Below are 23,154 nucleotides of genomic sequence, written 5' to 3'. Positions count from 1 at the left end.
ATATACGATGCAGTGCAATATCCTACGTGAAAATCACATAAAATTCACGCGTCTTCCTTCTTATATCGTATAAAACTGTAATTCATGTACAATTCACGTATTACGCGCAATAATACGAATTTAAAGTTGCCAAAGTGAAGAGACTGACTCTCGCAATTTATCGCACAAAAACGCGAGATTTGACCGACAAATAGAATAATTTATTCTATAAATATATTTAGGGTATTTATAGGGTAATTTAAATACAGGCAAAAAATGCGACGAATCGGAAAGATTTTTCCTCGCGAGGACACGTCGCAATTCTGAAAATTTCGTACCGTTATGCACACAGATTTCACGGCGCTTTGCACAGTGACTCTGTGTCCCATCTCGAGAACTACTCTCTAATTGATAGAGCAAACCAACTAATGAGAAAGTCTAACGGGCGACTGCGGCGCCGACCCACGCCTGAGACAGCTCAATTTCTTCCCGACCTTCCCGCTCATGGATTCTCTTTATGTGATATATCGAAATGCATTAAACTAGTGCATTAAACTAAATTGACATTAATTAATAATTAATTTGCATGAATTCTCCGCAGGATTTTGCACTCGTGCAACAATTCGTGACAGTCGCAAAGTGACATTTCTCGTTACGTGCACGCATAATCTCTGAGATTATAATAAAATAAGATACTTGCCTAATGTGACAAACATTAGTTGAACAATGCATTAACTGTACATTTGCGACATGTATAAAAATTTACAAGTACATATCGATATTCTTCAGAGATTTTGCACATTAAAAATTAATTAAAATATTATGCAAATATTAATCCTAGTAAAGATTTTAATCATTAAGATTTTTAAAATATAATTTTCCTATTATCTAACTTTAATCTCAGACTGTATTTTCTGCATACGACAAACTTGTCATTAAACAATTAATAGCTAAATCATGGCATGTGCATATTTTATTCTGTACATCAATAATATTTGTGTACTATTCTGTGTATCTTGTCTTTCTATTTTTACACACGTTTTTTACCTTTTATATTAGAAATATTTGTCTCGATTAATTTAACATTTCTAATTCAATAACAATAAATAAATAAATCATACCTCGAGTTTCAGCGAGTCATCTAATATGATCATATATTATAGAATCTTCTGCTGGAGACTTTTTGAAACTCGACAAACCAAAGAGCTATTAAAGCGACACTACGAGGATTCTAATCACTTTCACTTCTAGTCTCTTCGTACCCGACAACCGCAAAGATTCGTTCGTTCTCTACATGATCCTCACTGTCACCAAAAAGTACCGGGTCATTATAACGTCACTTCTACGGCCAGAGAACTGTCAAATTTCCCTCGCAGAATACCCCGGACTTTTTCACGAGGCGCGAACATTTGTGAAGCACGGGACAATTAAATGGCGCGCTCATCGATATCGGAGAACAAAGGTGACGAGAGAAAGGGAGAGGAGGAGACGGTAAACGATACGTGTCCCGCCGCGAAGGTCGACCATTGACAGCTCCGGTCCCGGGCAATTTGCGCGGAATCTTCAAAAAGGCCGGCGGCCGTCGAGCGCGGACGAAGCCCCGACGGCGGTGAGGACAAACATCGACGGCGTAGGTCACCAAAGGAGGTCGTGCGCGCGTGCGTGCCGCCAACAATGTACTCCGCCGGTACTTTTCGAGCACATAACAATGGACCACGTTGGTGAAACGAGGCTCGTGATACCGGGATGGGACGTACCGCGCACTCAGCCGCTCGTTCCGTCGCGCAGACCGCGCATCCCACCCCTCCTCGCCCCCGGTGCCCCCCTTTCCAACGCCACTCGATACGATTCGACCCCCACCACCGCCGTACGCTCGGCCGGTAAAAGAACGCCCGGAAACTCCGCGCCACTCCCGGTACGCGACTTCCCTCCACTGTGCCCGGAGTAACTGACGCGAGCTTTTGCTCCTCGTCGAACAACCCCCCCACCAGCGGGCGAGAATTTCGATTCGAATGCCGCGATGTACTGGGTGCGCGAGAAACACGTAGCTACATTCGCAAAGTGCATTTTTGTATTATATTTATTTAAGAATGTTTCAAATGTATTCTCTCATCTTGTTTATTTTATTCGTTTTTCCTATCGTTGAAAAGTTTGACGAATATTTTGCATTTTACATTATGAAAATGTATGATTAATTAAAATTTTTTTGTATATACTATGCTATAGTTTTACTGTATGTATATTTGTACTATTTTTATCGATATATATATGTACAATTTTCAAATAATTAACAACGTCCAAAGTAAAAGACCTTCCTATGTTCCTGTATTTTTCGAACTCATTTAGATTTATTAATCTGTCTCCATTATCATTGTTAAGCCAAAAGACTGCCCTTGTTCTCGAAATAAAAAATCCAAGAAGTATTAATTTTTCACGCTTATTTTAAAAAATATAAATGGCGAATGCGCTTTTCTAAGCTCTTTAAGGAATTTAGCTTTATCTTATAATCCTAAGAGGGAATTTAACTTTATCCTATAATGCTTTAGCTTTATCCTATATTCTAAAGAAGATTCTTCTATGATTGGTTTAAATAACAAAGAATACCGCAGAATTATTAAAAATTTTGTAATCTTTTTTATATAAATTTAAAGCGCACACATTATTATAAAAAAATAAAATAAAATAAATGCTTTCTCTCTTTGCTTTCTATTAAAATTACAATTGAATTAAAAAATACATTTTCATTTAAATTAAATTCTTTTTTATCAATTTATTTATTTTCTAATTTAATTGAAATTCAATAGATAAATTGACTCGTGTTATTTTTATAACCAATGCTTTAAAAAATACAACTTTATAGCTAAATTTGTATATAAATTTATATAGAAGAAAAAAAGATTGACTCATGCAATTTTTGATCTTTCTGATTTTTACGAATCCTAATGTCAAAGTCGTAGACTTTTATAAGCTGGTTTTAATAGGAGAATCGTGCAACCGATAACATATATATCTTCCTTTGAACTTTCGTTCCGCAAGTTCTATCTTTCATGCCATCATCGAAATGAACAACGCCTCGCCTCCGCTTTCTTCTCTTTTTTTTCATCTTCGGCGAACATAACGCTCTCACGCAGAGTTCGAGATCATGAGAGAGGGAGTCTGACACTCAAAATAAAATACGAGCTAGTTCTGTCTCATGTCACAAGCCACACCTACGCGTCCATATACAGGTTTCAAAAAGCGTAGCTATTCCTGGCAAACAAAGCTTCTTTTTTAAAGATCTAGATTTTTTCCCTACGTCAAATCTGATTTGATGAGATATTTAAATCCATTATTTCGGTTAAAGTGTGCGGTTATTATTATTGTTAGCGATATAGTTGTTTTGATAAAATTCACATTTGTTCAAGAGAAGATAAAAATATCTGGCAAAGTTGACTTATCATGTAGCAATCATATATTAATACAAATAAAGATAATTAATTTATTAATGCAATAAATCAAAATCTATTGATATAAGCATCACACTAAGCCGTTTCACCAAGATTTTGCTAATAAAATATGCAACGAATGACGTAATGTACATACATATATGTATAATATAAGAAGGCAATAGTTATTTTAATTTATATATTAAATTAAATTTTTTAAAATAATCAGTATACTTTAAATTAATCTACAAACATTCTATAAACATAGTCCAGTCATATTATTTTATGAAATTCTAAAAATTCTAAATTTTATATATTTTTATATGAGAATCTTTCTTTGTTCTACGATTTTGTTTATTATTTTCGCAAGATGAGAAATATTGAATTTTATCGCACATTAGAAAGTGCGATACATGATACGCTGCTGTGTCTTTTATAAAATATTATCGTGTAATCTTTTTCTCGAAAGGAGCGACAGAGGATGAAACATCCGACATAGAACGCGGTGTAGCAGGTTGTTAGGAAATATGGAGCGCTCGAGGGAAAAAAAGAGTGTATACGAAGAAAGAGGGAAGCAGAAATACAGGGGAACAGATTCGACGAGAGACCAGATTTTACTCTGGTTGGAAAGCAACGAATCAATCCTTGGAGCCAGAGCCAAAGTCTCAGAGATCTGGTCGTCTCTTTTCCTCCTTTCTCTCTCTCTCTCTCTCTCATCTACGCGACATTTTGTGCCTCTTATTATTCATACATGTACAGGTGTACACAGTACGATATACAAAATCCCCGATAATTAGTCCTCATTATCATTTCTGCAATGCTAATTAGTTTACAGAGACGTCTGTTAAATTTGTCTCCGAGATGTTGTCAACCGCATAAAGCGAATAATAAATGATACAAACTGCGGGGGATTTTGCATGTATAAAAATTAATTTTTTCAAATTGCTTCTTTAATTTAATATAAATTTCTAATATATATATATATATATGATGTTCCAATATACATATATAATGTTCTAATGTTCATATATGATCTAATATGCATATATGATGGTTTCTAAATGTACATGTATAATGTCACGTAATTCATGTTGTAATTAAAAATTTAAGCCGCGCACATCTTCCTCTCCACGTGATGTAATGCGTACACATCATACATATATGTGTATGGGAGCGACTATACCGGAGTCACGCACGCGAATTCGCACCATCGCCCGACGTGGAAGTGATCACGCTCGAAGCGTTAAGACACGAACATTCAGCAGCATCGCGAGTTGTTATATTTATCGTGACACTCAAATGTTCTTTACGATCTATTAAACACCGCATCAAATGCGTCATGTCGTGCCGCTCGACGACAGACCCTTTTTCAGACTTATGCTAAAACATCCACGTGCTCGTGATTACTATTATTCCTCGACTTGATACCACGCGTACAACGAATTTCGCGCACGCGAGACATTTCCCGTGAGTATTTTCAGTAACTCGCTGAATAAACGATCCGTAAAAACTCCCATAGGAAAATTCACGATCCGTATTAATTTGTATAACGGAGTTAAAAAGATCGAATAAAGCGTGTTACGATTAATGAACGGATGAATATTTGCATTGGGATATTAATAATTGCACGACACTTTGAAAAAAACGAAGCGCGTTAGCTCGATTAAATTGATCGAAGACGTAATGCACAAACTTTGCCGACTGAATGAGCATTAACTGCATCGCCGCCGGATATCGAGGAACCCCATGGGCCAGCGCGTTTAATGCTCCTATTTCTGTTTAACTTCTCAATTAACATAACCGTGTAACTTCATTATTGCCGTTACACGCCGCTTGGCCACGAGTCCGCGAGTGAATGGAAAATACCAACCGTGTACACGAGCCTTTTGTTTTTTAAGGCCCACCTGTCACTCGCAGCCATTATAATGAACACGTGACAGCACCCTACCTAATTTCAAAATCAGTTTTTACACTTACGCGGCTTGTTTCGCTTTTACTAATGAAAACACCGCAGCTTCTCCTCTTATGTTAAATTAAAATGTGCCAGGTGATATAAATTAGGACAAATAATTAGAATAATTAGGTGAATAATTAGAAGAACCGTGTTCATTTGAAAATTACCATCGCTTATATATAAATAGTTATAAAATATATCTAACAAATATCTTTTTCAGAATCGCAGATTATAAAATAAAGAAAATTAAAAATATTTTTTTTATAGATAATAAGGAAGGAAATTAATTTTCTTTATCTAAAATATTGAAAGAAAAGAGAAACAGTTTAGCACCCACCTTAAAATCTATGAAAATTACCCATCGAAACTTTCCTTTTTGCCGCAACCCTTCTGTTACCACAATGTTGTTTTTATAAACACGCAATTTACAAAAAGTTGCGGTTGCCGGAAAAAGTCACGGACATTGTATGGATTTAACATAATGGAAATCGGAGACGGCAACGGGACAAAAGTTTGAAAATTTAGGTGAAGGCCATTAATCTTTACTTAGGTCGTATTTTCGGAAAGACTGCTTTCGAGAAATCATGATAAAAAGTAGAGATTTGCAGTGTCTATAGATTGAAGATATGATTATCACAAACTTCTTGAAAAACAATGCAAGAAATATTAAAATACGTTTTTCCTTTTATTGTTTTGTGTCCTATATGAAAGTTTTTTTTTAAATTAAAAATCAGTTTTAATTCCTTTCATTTTTATTTTTTATAAAAGATGTGCATTTTTTGTGTATTATTATATTTTGTATATTATTATATTTATAGAGATTTTATTATAGAGATTCTTTATGCATCTTTGTATCATAGAATTTTGTGCTTTTTAAGAAATGCATCAAAAACGTGATTTATTGCAAACTATTTGGCAGGCATTTATTTTAATTGCAACCATCAGTTGCCAAATCGAAGATAAATAACTCTCTAATTATTTAAGCCCTTCAAAAAAAGGTTCGAAAGGTTTAATTTAAAAGACTGGGCAAGCCACGCGACTGAACCTTCTCGTTCTATCCACTTTTCACGATATAAGCCAGGCCCATCACACAATAAGTCAAATGACTAATATTTACACGCATTGAAGCCAATGCGATAAGATAATCTTTTGTTTCGTACCGCATACAATAAGCAAAGGGAGGCGCACACAAGACACCTGTATTATCAAGAAATCATTGTTTACTATTAAACAATTAACTCGAGAATGACAAACATTTTGTCAGTAAATATCACTTGATTCAATGAACTCTATAAAACTTACAAAATATTATTTTCAAACGATAATTGCCGAGTCGTATTCCGTTCATTTAGTCTTATATTTCACAAGAGAAAATGAACCAAAGTACGTGAACGTGAATAGTTAAATAGAGTTACGATAATTCACTTCTGTTATATCGCGCGACGATATCTAAATTTCATTTAAGCGTCATATCTGGACCGAGTAAATTTGGGAAATAAAACATATAATATATCAATAACGAGAAATATATTCACGTGATGATTCCAATTTATGGCGGCGAAACTTTGATTTACGCGATCATGAAATGTATGATGGAACAATTTTGCATAGTGTCGATTATCGCTTGGAATGTTTTATGTGAAAGGCAGCAGTTTGCGACTAGCAATATTGAAAATGTATCGATATCGTTGCTAATAAATTACGCTTGACAATTAACGAGTTCTTGAATGAAGAAACATAGTCAAATAATATCGTACATGATAGTGTCGCATATCACGAGGTGCGGAAAGTGAAATTGATTTCGTGAGACAACTATTCTTATCATTATTCCGCCTTTTTTTCCAATTATCAGACCAACATAATTGTAAAAAAGATGATAATGAAATTTGACTAACGATTAAATATAATTTAATTAAATATAATTAAAATATATAATTATATTATTATGTTATAAATATAATTAATAAAATGTAATTAAAATATACAATTATATAATTATATTATAAATAAATTAAATATAATTTAAGTCATAATTAATTTTAAAAGATTCTAAGCAATTTTAAAAATATTCCTCTAATATAATTGCACTATTTTTCATCATCAGTTTATTATTATATCAATCACACGTGCTACGCAATTATAAGTCAATCAGCAAAGATAACAATATTATCCAATAATACACTCTCTCAACGTCACACATTTCTCTCTTCTTACCTTTGAGGTACTCGCGGATCAATCGCAGCTCACAGACAGGATTTCAGCCGCAGAGACGAGGGTGGAATTCGCTCGTGAAGTTGACGGTAGACGAGAAATAAAAAAAAAGAGAGAGAGAAACTCCGCGGTACAAGTGAAAACTCGACTCGTGATGACTCTACGACCGTCGGTAGGTATGGACCAAGCGGCCGACTACGAGTAAACGCATCCTCAACCCTCGAGACGGATCGAAATGGGGTGCGGGCATTCCGGTCGCGGTTCCGGGTCCCCGTGGACCCCGCGTCGGCGTCGTTGCACCCCTGCGCGGACGTCGCGGCGCAAAATTCATCCCTTCCATTCGTGGGAGGTCGGCGCGATAGACGTCTCGCTTCCCCTCACGTACGTCTCTCTACAACACAACCGTGCAACCCCCCCTCGCGATATATAGATATTCAGCCTTTCCACCACCGCCATCAAACCCTGCTAAATATAGTTGTCAGCGTACGCGCTCTTTGCGCGAACGTTAACGTCTTCGGCGTGTCTCGAATTCTCGTGTAATTACGCCGTAAATATCAATTGTTTCCGATAATCTCTATCTATCGTACAATTCTTTGCATGCTCAATACATTCAATATATATTTTATAGCGATTTTAGAGCGAGACACCCTCAAGATGAGCTCTCGTGATGAGTGAAATTGTAATAATATATGCATGTGTCATACGTTATATAAATAACATCTGTTTACATTTTTTTATTCTCGAAAAATGTACATACGATTGTCTTTAATCGAGCAAAATTATTTTGTCAATGACCCCGAATTTTCGATCCCCGTTATTGATAATTTTCACAATAAATGACAAGAGTTTTCTTACAGTTATTTAAATATGTGTAACGAAAGAACGAGCCAATGGAAGACGCGCACAATTTTCTATCCTTCGCGACGATGAAATACACATCAACATTTGCGCTCCAACTATACAGAACGGTACGTAAGGTATAAACGCGACGCGTAATTTTCTTGTAACTAAATGAAAATAAATTCACGACCGACCAGTGATATTCGAGGGGTTTTGGCTTGAACCTCCATGGGGTTTTATGAACGCAAATTACAGAGCTCGATGGCCGCCTCCTGCCAACGCCGACACTCTCGGTGTTCCAGGGTCTTGGTAACTTTTTCAATTTCACGACCAGTCACCCCCTGTCTTCTGAACCCCCTCATTCCTTCACCATCCGCTTTAACTGCTACCATAATAAGACTAATTCTACTTTGATAATCATACACGTAGTCTTATTTTATTAAGAGATGTTCGACCAGAAAAATGTTAATCGTAATTTGCCTAGTTTCTAATAGATGAATGACGAGAGATGGACGAAAAAAATTTATTTTGGATGGCATTATCTGTTTTTTTCGGTACAAATGTTAAGGCGGTTGGACCTCGAAGAAGTATAAAACAGTTAGCTTCCTCCAACTATCGACATATTTTTGTTTTACAATTTCCCATCGACCTCACAATTGTACTCAAACACGTTCTAGATTATTTCTTTTTTTTCCATCAATCTTCTCCGACCATTTCGTCATCCCTGTGATATTACCATCCGACTTGCGCGACCCTCCGTAATTTCCGGGTATACACTCATCCCCACGTTTATCTCTGCGATATCAGCGCGTTTAATTAGCGACCTACGGGAATGAAATGACAAAGTAATGTCCCTATTGACAAAAAAGCTGCGCAAAGAAACAAAGAGAGAAAGAGAGATATGTTGAGAATAATTTGATTTTTCATCATGTCATGGAAAAATTAAGATTCTCATGATTGATCGCGTATACTCTTAGTAATTCTATAAGTTCTAGCAACATGTCAATTACACTTTCATATCATAAATTAAATCAATAATTTTATTTGTTTACTATCTTCTGCGATAATAATTCAAGAAATCAGAGGTACTCGACAATGTCGGCCGAAAATTACTTGTTCACCAACGCGTGTAGAATCACCTGAAGAAGCTCTTCACCGTTCGATAGCGTCGATATATTCCAACATGCAGCTTAGTAAATAGCCAACGTAAATAAGTCCTTCAATTTATTAATATTGCAACGATCGATATCGCTCTGAAAGCGCCCATAAATTTTCCGCGCACACGTCCTTCGGTTCATGGTGAACCACCAACGGCGGTGCAGCGCTTCGCGATCGTTGTGATGGTAGGCGGAGGCTGGCTGAGAGAGCTCGGCTCGGGTCGATGTTACGCTCGCTCCGGTGCTCTTGGCTGACACCACCATGACCGTGGAACGATAGAAGCGAACAGCGGAGGCAGGGGAGATGTAAGGGCGAGAGCCCTGTAGGACTTGGCTGGATAGAGCTACGCGAGACTAGGGGAGAAATCGAAGAAAAGAGAGGAAACGACGAGAGGAAACGAGGAAGGAAGAGCGCGACGTGGATGGGGGAGTACGAGAGACACAAAGAGAAAGAGAGGAAGAAGGTGGGAGGCGGAAAGAGGGAGATGGAAACGTTCCGGAGAGATGGGACACGAGGGATTTATGCCGTTGGCTGTCGTCGGAGGGTGGATTGCGAGCCGCGTAGCATAAATAACGACACGACAGCCTCCGCCACCATCGAGGTTGTATACGTTGTCGTGCCTCGTATCGTCGCATTCGCGTTCATTCCAACTTAACAATCTGGGGAAAATGGAATTCGCGCTAATAAATCAATTTCATCAAACGCGAAATTTCGTTTTACGAGAGAACGAAAGACGAAAAAAAAATATATTCAAACGAAAATTTCGACGGAGATATTTTATTATACAACGAAAATGTAAACTCTATCGAGATGATTATTCTATTTCCGATAAGAAGATTATTGTGGGTGCGGATAACTGTTACGTCTCGATAATTTTCCTATGCGCACGGGCTGTATTCACAATATTCCCTCTTCATGTCTTGTTTAAGATCTCATAAACGGGCGCTTACTACAGCTCTAACTGCTCCAACTGAACTAAGGGTGACATCGGTATGCGACGACGTGCCTGAAAAATAACTCTTCGACTGCGAACGTTAATCCGACGTCTTCTCATTCGAATGCATAGAAGATGCGACGATCTGATAATGAGAAAACATTATTTATGCATCGAGGATCTCGTGATATCTTTAGAATATCCATGATATAAAATATGACTTTGATGGAACAAGATGCACATAATTATATATGAAACAAATAAATTCGCATTATATTCAAGTTTCCTTTTATTCGAATCGATTTGCATTAAAACTATGCAAAATATAATCGATATATTCTTATATAGGTTTTTCTGTATTGCATGATTTATATTTATTATATTTGTCAGGACTTTTTTTGTATTATTAATCTTAAGTAAAGGAATGCGGATTTTATTTTATATTAGCCATTAATTTCTTATGTATTTCTCTATGTGTGTTTTTTTTCTCTATAGTCTCATTTCTACTCTTTTCTAAAGAACCTGATCTCTTCGCGAATCCAGTCCGCCCTTGGATAGCTTCACGTCAGACTGGCTTAATTCATGGCCATTCTTATACTTATCTTATAAGTGAATTGCCGGTATCTTCTTATCCCGACGGCAGAAAAGGAAGAAGATAAAAATCGAGGAAAGCATGATTTAACTCCGCGACTTGTATCATAAAGTAGCATTAATTGAAAATCTCGTATATATTTCTCGAGCGTAAATCCAGGTAGAAAATACAACGAAAACAATTTAAAGCTTTCTTAGAATACAGAGTTAAATTAAATAAATTTTAATTTTTGCCAAAATAATATGCGTTATTAATAAATATATTCGTACCGATATAATATTGCAACGAAAAAAAGTTTTTAGAATAAATTAAACTTCCTTTTGAATTAAAATTTCGTTAAAACATTAAAATAATTCTCCAAAAAATTTGATACAAGATGGAATAGAGATAATTTAATCGGTTGTGTTTTTTCATTGTAATGCCAATATAAAGTTTTTAATTAAGCATTAATCTATTATTATAAATGCAGTTCCCTAGATTATGTTATAAGCTTGTTTTCCTTGATAAAAAATATTTTTTAATTATACATATTATATATTTTTATTATAAATCGCGATTAAAGCTGAATTTGTAGTGTTCATATAGATTATAATTTAGCTAAAAATGTTTGCTTTTCTACGCATGATTCGTGGACAAAAAACAGGGGAGAAAAGGAAGATAAGGAGAGTCTTTCATGAATAAAGGATGAGACAAAATCCCATGTAGTAATGTTATACCGGGGGACTCTGAGCGGCGGACCAAGTCAAGTCTTGGTAGCTTCGGTGTGCGCAGCCAAGAAAGCTTACAGCGCCATTAAAATAAAATAAAGCCTCCCTCTGCCTCCACATCCTACCCCATTCCACTCCGCGCACCGTTGCTATCGGCCGCCGCCTTCGTCTTTCACTTTCATCTTCTCTTATCCGGCGGGGTTTTTTTCTTCTTTTCCCTTCTTATTTCTCTCTCTCTCTCTCTCTCTGTCTCTCTTGCTTGATGCATCTCGCTCTCCTTTTCTATCTCTCGCTCTTTTTGTTTCTCCCCCGTCTCTCTCTTCCCCGCAGAGGCATATTTTCCGTCTCCTTCTACCTTCCAGCTGCCTCCTGCCATCAGCATTTTCAGAATGTTGCCAACGTAGACAGCCAGGGCGTAAACGTGAAATCATTGCTGAGTATACGAGCAGAAGAGCCGTCTATATGTGCCTTTTGAGAGGGTTCGCAATGTTCGTACAGATCACGACGCTTATAATAACACTTAACCGCCGACGGTTGAATGGCTGCAAGTTGCAATTTCTCTTCTTTGTGTCTCTTCTTCCCTTTTCGACTGTTCGCGGTTATCGGTTGAGGTGGTCTCTCGCGGCAAGAGAGATATATCTTTACGATTTTTTTAAACATTTTACTGCTTCGAGGTAGACGTAACGCCTTTGTTCCTCGACTGTCGGATTTATATGTGTGTATTGTTCCTAATATTACGATCGCATATATATACGTATAAATATATAACGAATACGTTAGAAATAAATTGTTTACGTATTTTATATACATCACGTGCAAAATAACTTGGTGAACGCTTCGTTACGGAAGGCGTGTAACGCGTGTAACGTGACATAAAGATTGTTGCGAGCTGTACATATTGTTACCTGCAAGATTACGGCATATTTAAATATTTACTCTCTATAAACATACAACGCAGCCATAAAAGTCTCAGCGAGTGCTTCGCAATATATCGCGTCAATCTCCTCCTTCAAATTGTACGCTATATTTTAATCACGCCATCGATACAAGCTATATTATGTTTCCAGCCATTAATATCGATAACTATGTCTTTTACAGTTCGTTAAATTAAGAATTAAACTACACCCGCAATATAATTTCCGCATTTTATGTCATTTTTATGGACATTCACCCTGTATATGAGCCTCTCTCAGAAATTAAATTGATCGACTCCATTTTTTCTAAATTTCTTCATTTAACAACGTCTGCGAAAAGTTTATACGGGAGGAACGATTACTCTTGTAGTAACAAAAACTTCAAATATTCTAATAATAAAATATTAATACAATCAATCGTCTCATTTATTTAAATTATAATATATTGCGATAATTTTTAAGCATTATAAATATATAAAAAAAATAACTTAATTTTAACTATTTTTTAAAATTCTTAAATAGTTTTATCTTTATTAAACTGTAATAAAAAAATTATATTATTCGCGTAGCCCAAACATGTGTATAATTCGCTCCGAGTAACGACGACGAATGTAACAGATTCTTCATTGAAAAGAAAATCATAGGGGAACCGAAGAGAGCAAAGATGAAATCACATTCGTTTGCCGAGGACCAAATTCATCCCGAGCTAGCGGAATGATTCTATTAGCGATACCATTAACGACTCGTGTTTATTATGCTTGACGCTCACTTTTATAGGTATAACTCGAAGTGCGTGCCCCTCTTCTCGTCCTCTTTTTACTAGTTTGCTCGCGTGAACAAGGGTGACCGACTCCAATTAGGTCCGATATAGATGTATATCTGACAATTTATACTCTAACGTAAGATAAAAGTAATTTTGACGTTGCGCAAAAAAAGAAGTAGTTTTTTATATAACTTTGTTCTTATAATTCCTTTAACTGCATTATCTATATTTAATATTTTAATAATAATTTATCTTTCTTTATCTCGTTCTTATGATTATTGTTAATAATTAATTTCGTACAAAATTATACATGTACAGTTATGTACATCTGTACAAACGAAATCTTTGATTAAATGATGAAAAAAGAGGGAAGGCTACGGTATTATTTTAATTACTTCATATAAGGGTGGGACTTGTATGCCTAAGGGCGGTGACAAATTCAAGGCAAGAGGATGACAGAGAAAATGGAGGGCAGAGAAGGATGATGTGATTACGTTTGAAAGAGGGAAGAAACATAATGGATAAAGGGCTTCGAGAGCCGGATATTAACGCAACGCATACTCCGATTCGAGGCACATGAACATCCTACCGAAACGTACTTTATATGTATGATACGAGCATTCTCGATAATTCGGTCCCCTTTCATTTCCGTTTCTCTCCATAAATCTTAGTAGGTAAACGTCCACTCGCGCGTACAACATTGTGTCTACGACGTTTCTCACAAAAACTTCTTGCGCATCATAGTAAAAGCCTATGAATTATAAATTTCCTGTTCACTGAACAAATTTCACCTGACAATGCCTTTGGTGACTAACGATATTATTAAAATACGCACAACTGACATTTTAATATCTTATTTTATATCATAGGTATATTTTAATATAATAATAGTTCAACAGAGGAAAGAGATAAATAAGCTAGCAACAGCGTTCGAAACTATTTTATGTTTGTAGTATTATTTTGAGAATATATATATATATATATATATATATATATATATATATATATATATATATATATATTCTTAAAATAATATATATATTTTTTTTTCACACGATTCAGCATATTTTTATATCTTCAATTAAAAGAAAAAATTCTTTCGAAAACTGATATATCACATAATTAAAATATAATATATCATATAATTTTTATCTTCTCATCTACTTTAATGCATTTCCAAAAAAAACTTTTCTAATTCTCAGGAAAAATATTTTAAGAATGAAAAATGCAGCTATCTAAAATCCTAAGTAAAAATATAGCTGCCATAAACCAGCAGCATACAGGATAAAATGCTATCTTGGCTACTGATTATCACGAAGGAATGTACAAGTAATCTAAAGTGAGAATTGAAGATAACGGTCAACAGGCTGTCGCCATCATGCAATCTTTGCAAAGTATTTTAAAATAAATCAGTCTTTGCGAAATTTCGTAGTTTTTCGTTGTTTTTGTCACGAGCAAAATTTTGATCATAATAAGCTGCTATAAACCTACTATTAAATATTCAATTATTCTATATAAATATATGTATGAAATTCATAATTCATGTAAAAGCATGTTATTTCCGGCAGATGATACCTCAATGTCTTTATCGTAGACTTTAATCGTGTACCTTCGCTACTAAAACAGAGATTGCAGCATGAATATGTGCGGAATTTCAGGGAGAATCATTCTCGCGCGATTCTAATTCCTGGAATAATATTGCCGTTTGACAACCCTCCTCGTAGCCCTTCGCTGACGACCCTTGACAACGCGGCACGACGAAATTGATGAAATGAGGCTATAATTACATATCTACATTCCATGACATTTTATCCATAGTTGTCAAACTTACTTTCGAGATGAGATTCGTGATTGTGAAATTATTGTCTCCTCACGATTTTCTCTCTTTTACCTAACATATATCCACAAGCCCAATTCGATTATCACTTTTTACACGAATTATCATTGCAATTATTTACACATAATAAAGCGACTGAGACGCGAAAAAAACAGCATTACGCGTCGATTCGCAACCGTAACGATGATCGAAGGCAATGCTTACGGAAGTCGATCTTCCCGAAGCGCGCTCGTTCGACTGGTCATTTGATGGGCAATAGACACTGGGTGACCGTTCGACCAGTCATCCAGCAGCGAACGTCTCTCTCTCTCCTCCTTCTCTTGTATTAAACGATTATTTTTGTTGACGTCGTAAATCCTTTCAAACGCGGCACTCTCCAAGTACCCCAAGTACGATGTATATCCACACGTAGCTTGCACATCACACGCCTCCCCCGAGAACCCTATCGCTTTTCCTTGATATCTCACTTATTCGTTCTCCCGGCAATCGTTTCAGCCGCGATCACAGCGTACGTCTTTCGTAAGAGATTTCATTTTTATTTGGTTCCTACTGATTCCTAGCGTCGGCCACGTAAGAATAGTCGACATTCTCCCATTTCATCTCGTTTTTGCGCGGATCGAGAAACGAGAGATCGGCCACCTCGGATTAACTGCATGACAATCTATCTTATCTCGCATCATCACCCCGTACATCCGTTTTATAATTTTATAAAAAATAACATCTACGAAAAAATGCAGTTTATTAATTCGGAGTATAAGTATGAATAATTTTTAATCATGATGTCATAATCTCAAAGCATACATATTGTATAATAATATAGATAATAATATATATTAATTAAAAATATATATTATATATATATTAAAAAATATATTAATAAAATATAGATTATTAATATATTATTATATATAATTGTCAATTCGTACTTTAATTAAAAATATTAACTTAATTTTTATTAAAAATATTTTTTTCTTTTTAATTTTCTGTGCAGATATTTATAAATCTCTGAGATTGCTAATCATCAATTACGTACAATTATCTTTAAATAAATCACGATGCATGTGTTGATATAATTTTATTGAATTATGATTTATAATTTATTTGCAATATAATTTTTTGAATTTTAATATACAAAGTTTTTCTTTCTCCTTCTCCCCTTCTTAAATATAATTTAATTTTATTACACCTGTTATATGTTCAGAAACACCTTTGATTCATTATGTGTAATCAAACCGGTTTAGTAAGTTGGAATAAGCCTAGAATAATTATTGTATCTTTTACGTGCCAGCATGATTAATACACTAATGAGAGACATAAAAGTGAATTAATTAAGAAATTTAATTATACATTAGGGATAAGAAAAGTCTTTTTTTCAATGACTAATTGATTACTCGCACGATTGAAATCAATCAAAACTCGAATTAACTTTTATACCGATTTTTACATTGTTTAAACAGTTTTTCCAAAGAGATTGCACTGAGACTCTAAAAGGCAATCCGGTAGTTCTTGCAGAAATCCGAGAGCTCGAAAAAACAATTCACGTTTGGAAAAAAGAACCCAAGAGTTCGGTGATAAAGTAGGGAGCCAAAGGATTCCTGCTGATTTTAATTATTTTATTGACAGGGATTACGTTTTGAATGACCAACATAAAACCGCTTTTTTTGCTTAGCTTTTCTGATGTTAGAATTTCCTGGTTAGACACTGCTTCCGGATTTTTTTTTCATCTTTAGATTTCCTCAGCGGTCAAAATAGTTTCACTTACTTTCAAAACGGCTAATACAAAAGAATGCGGTCCGGGCACGATATCCAAACGAATCCTTTTAAAATATACTATGCTTGTTAATTAAATCCTAAAACATATCCGCAACTAAGAGAAATCTACTCGAAATATATATCATATATTAAGTTAAATTAATTTAAATTATAATTATTATTACTACTTTGAAATCTCTTAATACCGATACTTGTAGCAACTCCAGACGATAATAATTATAATATTTTTTAATTAATGAAGCCGCCTGTAATTTTCTCAGTATGCTCGGCCACAAATTTATTTGAAAAGGTTGCAAATCGTAATCCAATTAACATCGCACGCCGAGCAAAATAAGATTCATTGTAGTCACAAATCCTCCGTAAGGATTTAAACATTTAACGTTGGCTACATACTATGACTTTACAGCGACCGACGTAACAGCCGCTATATATTTACACGCGTATTTACGACTGTCCACTCTGCTAGCACGCTTCAAAACACTAGCCAACGGGGTTCGCTGTTGGACAGTGTTTTAGCCGCCGCATCCTGAAAGCATCGCGAAATGTCCATCGAAAAAGCAAATAAATCGATTAAAAATTATTATTATTGCAACAGACAAATTCAAACATTTTAATAGGACAAGGTATTTTTGATTGAAATCAAAATTATAGTTAATGAACAGAAAAAAAGACTGCTCGTATGAAAACAGAACTTGCATTTAAAAAAAAAAAATTGGTATTCATATATAGTCCGTTCTTATGTTTAAAATTATCTTAAGTCTGATCTTAAGCTATCTTAAGCTTCTATGTATCATAGTTAACGAAATAATATAATCGTTCTTATATTTAAAAGATCGTCTTAAGCACGATTTGAAATAATATAATAATAATATTTTCAAATCGTCCTTAAGACGATCTTTTGAATATAAGAACGGATTATAAATACCGGCCTTAATCTTCAACGAAAAATGTCAATTTCATTGATTTATCTATTTATGCAATACATTTTTTTAATAACACAGTCATCATTAAATTAATTATAATTATTAAATTAATAATATCTTACGTTTATTCAATGTTGTTTTCAAACATTTTGTCAATCGTCTAAATATCAGTTTTATTTGTGAACAGTTTTTCTTGATAAAAAAACCTACGTTTACAAAAATCTACGCTTGAAGCTAGAATTTGAGATGAATTATATTTAATAAAATAATTTCTACAAAGATTTGCCATTTTCACTAGGTCGTTGTATATTTAAAAAAAAATCCAGCCATCTCTTCATTTTAGCCGTCACAAAAAAGCTCGAAACTAGTTTCTATCAAGGGCACAAATCATTCCGATTCACCACGACACTGGTTTTACTGGCCGCGCAGCAATATAACAGGGAGCAGGAATCGCTCGCCAAAAAATAAAAGTGTTAAACATAATATATATCCCAAAAATAATTTAAAAATTCTATCGCAGAGACATTATTGGATATACAAATCAACAGAATAAAATGTTTCGAAGATATAATTCAAAATATTAAATTGATTTCTATCCACAATTCCAGCTTATGTATTTTTTATTTTGTTTTATTAACAGAATTTATCCTGTAACGAAGATGCCAGATATTCTTATCACATCAAAGAGCAGTGAAATATAAAAAAGCCGATTATATACTACGAAGAAGTTTTACACACGCGGGCACAGCCTTTTGCATCGTTATCGCGCGCGGTGAGAATGTCGCATAATTTGAAATTCGTTACGTTTCACGGCTGGTTATAATTATGACTAAGGTGCCCAAGCATAACGGTGTCTCACATATATCTCATGTCGTGCAAGAAACGACGCATCAGCTGATACCTTCTTCGCTGCGTCTCTTATTAGCTCATTAACTTAATTTAAACTATGTTGCTGCAAAAAGTAACGTTACAAGTTGGAGATCGTTAAACTATATGTGATATTTCTCTGCCACATTTTTCTACTGTTAATTATATGAGTGATATGATTTATTCAAACTACTCAGTGCATCAAGCAATATCAAAAATTTCTCTCAAAGTATCAACATAAGCAACGATAGCAAACCAAATCAATTTCTTTCGCGCTGCCCAGACTCCATCTCTGGTTCACATGAATTCAGTCGAATGCGTTTGAAGTCGGGCCTGTTGCAGCTTACCGCAGTTGCTACCGCTCGAAATTTTCAGACGACACAATCGGTACCGAAGAGGAAAGGGAGTTAAACGGGGACGAATCGGTGGAACGCGTAGGAAGAGAGAATGGCGGTAAAACAGAAGAGAGAAGATACGGACGAAGAGGACAGGCGGAAGACAGCGTGAAAGAAAAAAGGAGGCGAGGGAAGTCTTAAAAAGCAGCTTGGAAATAAAATTTAAAAAAAAGGGCGAGAGCACAGGCGGTAATAAAACGGCAAACGAACGGCCGCCGAGGAGATTCCGCGAGCAGATAATTGTGTAAGTGGACCCCTCCCTCACATTGCTTCGATAGATATTGATACGAGGACAGCTACGACGTTTTTGATATCCTGTTTGCGATGGATTTGCGGCGGAAAAAAATACATAAAAATAATTCCAGAGATAATTTCAATGGCCGCGTCTCACATGTAAAATATGAAACAATTTTGCTTGCTTAAGGCGATTTAACACTCTACGTAATTTCGTTTGGACAGCTCCATTAAAATAAAACTTGATTAATCACAGTCCCTTAAGTTTGTTTATCTACACGAAAACTAATATTAAATAATTATTTTATTTTATTCGATCTTTATTTATTTATTTAATTTTATAATCAAATTAATATTTTATAATCAAATTAATATTAAATAATTATTTTATTTTACTGGATTTTTATTTATTTATTTAACTTTATAATTGAATTTTTTTTATTGATTAAGTCAAGATGCTTGAATTAAGGGCAATAAAAACACATTCGTAAATACATATTTTTAATATTAATTTTAGAAGATTGTAATCGAATCTCGCCTCGCGATGGACGAAACCAATTCATTCATCTTTTGATTAAAAGATATAAATCATCCGCAAAGACTCGCTTCTCTCGATAGCAAACCAAATCGGCGCGCGGATTAATAATCTCGCTTGCTCAGCAGGATCAAGGATCTGAGGTCGATCCAAGATGGTGAATTACCTAGCAACGTTGATGTCCATACGCGAACCACCCGTATATATCGAATACCATGCAGCACGCGGCGACAGTAGCATTTATGGGCATCACCGGCGTGAATATTTATGCGGCGACCATTATCGTCTACATAATAGCAGGTATAGCGAATGCGGATAAGCGAGGTTCTCTCTCGAGAACCTGTAGTACGTCTCGGTAAACCACGTCCTCGGGCCAAATGAAATGCAGGGACGTAGCAAGGACGATAACAATTGCACGCGAACGCGACGAATACGATTGATAATATTAATTTATTCCGATGTGATTCCGTGAGAATAATTAAAAAAGAAATAATAAAAAAAATTATTAATATAATTTGCAATTATTCATAGTCAAGCATCATATTACGAGAAGTATCAAGGAGAAGTCATCGAACTGTAATTTGAGGCGTGGAATATAAATTATTAATATCGTGCCGAGGCGACCATTTCTCCGGACGCTCTTGAAAAGGACCGCATCGGCCCTTGTTCCCCCTCTTTTTCCCCGATTGAAATATTGATCACGAAAGATTACGGAAAGTTAATTCCACGGAAACGCCCATGACTATGGCCGGCCGTGGAGCCTCGGAGAGCGCGGCGGTTGGTATCTGTTCCGAGGAGATACGAAACGCCTATGGTGTGTACACCAGCCTATGGCCAGGCCGGCATGCGATATAAGGCCAAGATCCTAAATCACATTTGACTCCCGTAATGGGATTGCCGAGAAAGCCTAAACCCCAGAGGAATGAAATCTCTCTGATAGTAAATCTACCTCTTTCATGGAGCCTCTCCTCCGCACCACCATCTTTTTTCCAGACGCCGAAATGCCTCCCACGGTCGCCGCGGCATCCATTTTCAGATGCTCGTTCCACGCACTCGGAATGTGAATGCATCGAGGAGATTAGGGTCCGACAGGAGGACAGGTCCCTGCTCTGACGTCAAAAGTAAGCCACGCAATGCGTCCACAAATTTTTTACACGCGCCGACAATGGACCGTCTCGTAAAATTAGCTCTCTTTTTTTTCTGGCAATCGTAATCTTTGCTTGTTGATCTTCGGACTGAGGTAAATTCACTTTGAGAAAAAAAAACTTGTTAACGCGTTACCGACCAAGATCGTGAACGATAATCAATACATTTAACTATCTTCACGATGACATCGAATTGCGTGAAAGAACAATCAACATCGCGCAAGTACCACTTGAAATATACGACGAATAACAATTTCGGAGAAAGTGGCAGTTACGAAGGATAATATCGTCCTAAAGAAATTTTATTTACGAAGCTATCAGTTTGAATAAAGTAACCACATTATATAAACTAATATTTACATTAAATTTATTTAGCGATAGAAAAATAATTTTATTTAGAAAAAAGAGGGTGTACACGTTAGAAAGCAATCAAAGAAAGAAAGAGAGAGAAATAGATGAGTAATTTTTAAATTGTTAATATAAATTTTAATTTATCTAAAAAAATTATTTTAGAAACAAGTTCTCTTAAAAAGATTCAAAATCTGTTTCATTTTTAGTGCTCTTCGTTCTAAAAAAAAAAAGAGAAACGTCTATTTCTATAGTCTAGAAATACTTTTTTGCCTGCTTCTTGTAAAATCCTTTCCTAGAAAAGTGCGAAAACCGAGGTGAAATCGGGATAGAATATAGGCTAGTCGGTCATTATTTCGACGAAAAATAAACAGCGCGAAAACAACCGGAAAATATCGAGAAAATCAAAAAGAGCTGAGGAAAGTCAACCAAGAGAAATAAACGGACGCGAAAAACACGAAGAGATTGAATGTATGTCTCTTTCGACATCTGTCAGAAACGTCAAGAATTTGGGCGTTCTTGAGAGAAATAAAAATAATTATTTCAAAATTAACCAGACTTAATTTATCCATCTTTTGGCATCTTCCGTCATTGTTCTGACGATTATTTTTTTATTCTACCATTGCGTGAAATTTATTACTCAATCTATTTTTGTCTCTGATAAAAAAACAAGGACAAGGTCTCGAGCATTCACATAAATATAAAATGTGATCATTTTATAAAAAGAAAAAAAAAATGCCGAGATTAATATCGGATGGACGTTGAAGCAAGTTTTAGATTTTAATCAGCTGTACTCACCATAGAGGCGATCTCGAAACGAAGAAGATGCCGAACTTGACAAACGCGCGGTTAAAGAAAAGGGGATCAACTTTCCGAGCTCTCCGAGTTGGTTCGTGAGGCCCGTGGCGTCTCGTTTCACGTGTTAATAAATAGCCGCGTTATTACCGGCAAGCTAATTCCTCAGTCACTCTCTTCATTTAACGAAGCCAATTATGACAGGCATAAATGTAAGCACTTAATAGTTGTGTACACAAACGCACGCGCGCGAAACGCGGCGCCGCGACTTCGCTGGCTCCGTCGACGCTCACGACGATCTAATATCGCAATAAGCTCGCAAACGTAATGCGGGGCATCTCGCATTTGTCCAAGCAATTGTCGCTCGCAAATTTTCCCCCGATATATAATAAAATATCCCGAGAATGCACGAAGCGCGAGGCGGATGAATGTCTCGAGATACATCCGATTGATTATCAAGCCGCTTTTACGACAACGAATCGCGCCTATCCATCTCTCCCACATCCCTCTAAACGCACAATGTTTCGACGATGAGGAGAAAAAAAAATTGCCGCGGAAACACTCGATCCGTTTTATGTATCATTCATTCGGCGCTCCCAAGCGCGACTGAAATGCCGCGAGCGATTCACAGTTAAGCAAGTGCTCGGCTTAATTGCCGCCATGATACTTTTATTGTGCATTAATTCCGTGATTGTCGTTACGAAATCAATTTGCCACGATACTTGAGGCGTCGTAAAGTTATTTAACGTGTATTATAAAAACAACGTGCTTACGTCTTCTCCCACTTTGACGTTTCTGTCGCGTCCCTGCGTTCCTCGCTTCTCG

The sequence above is a fragment of the Camponotus vicinus genome, unplaced genomic scaffold (genome assembly GCF_025532165.1).
Source record: "Camponotus vicinus isolate PSW18456_S1 unplaced genomic scaffold, iyCamVici1.0 SCAF_10, whole genome shotgun sequence".
NCBI classification, from domain to species: Eukaryota; Metazoa; Arthropoda; class Insecta; order Hymenoptera; family Formicidae; genus Camponotus; species Camponotus vicinus.
The sequence above is the reverse complement of the archived record's forward strand: the minus strand, read 5'-3'. Positions refer to the sequence as shown.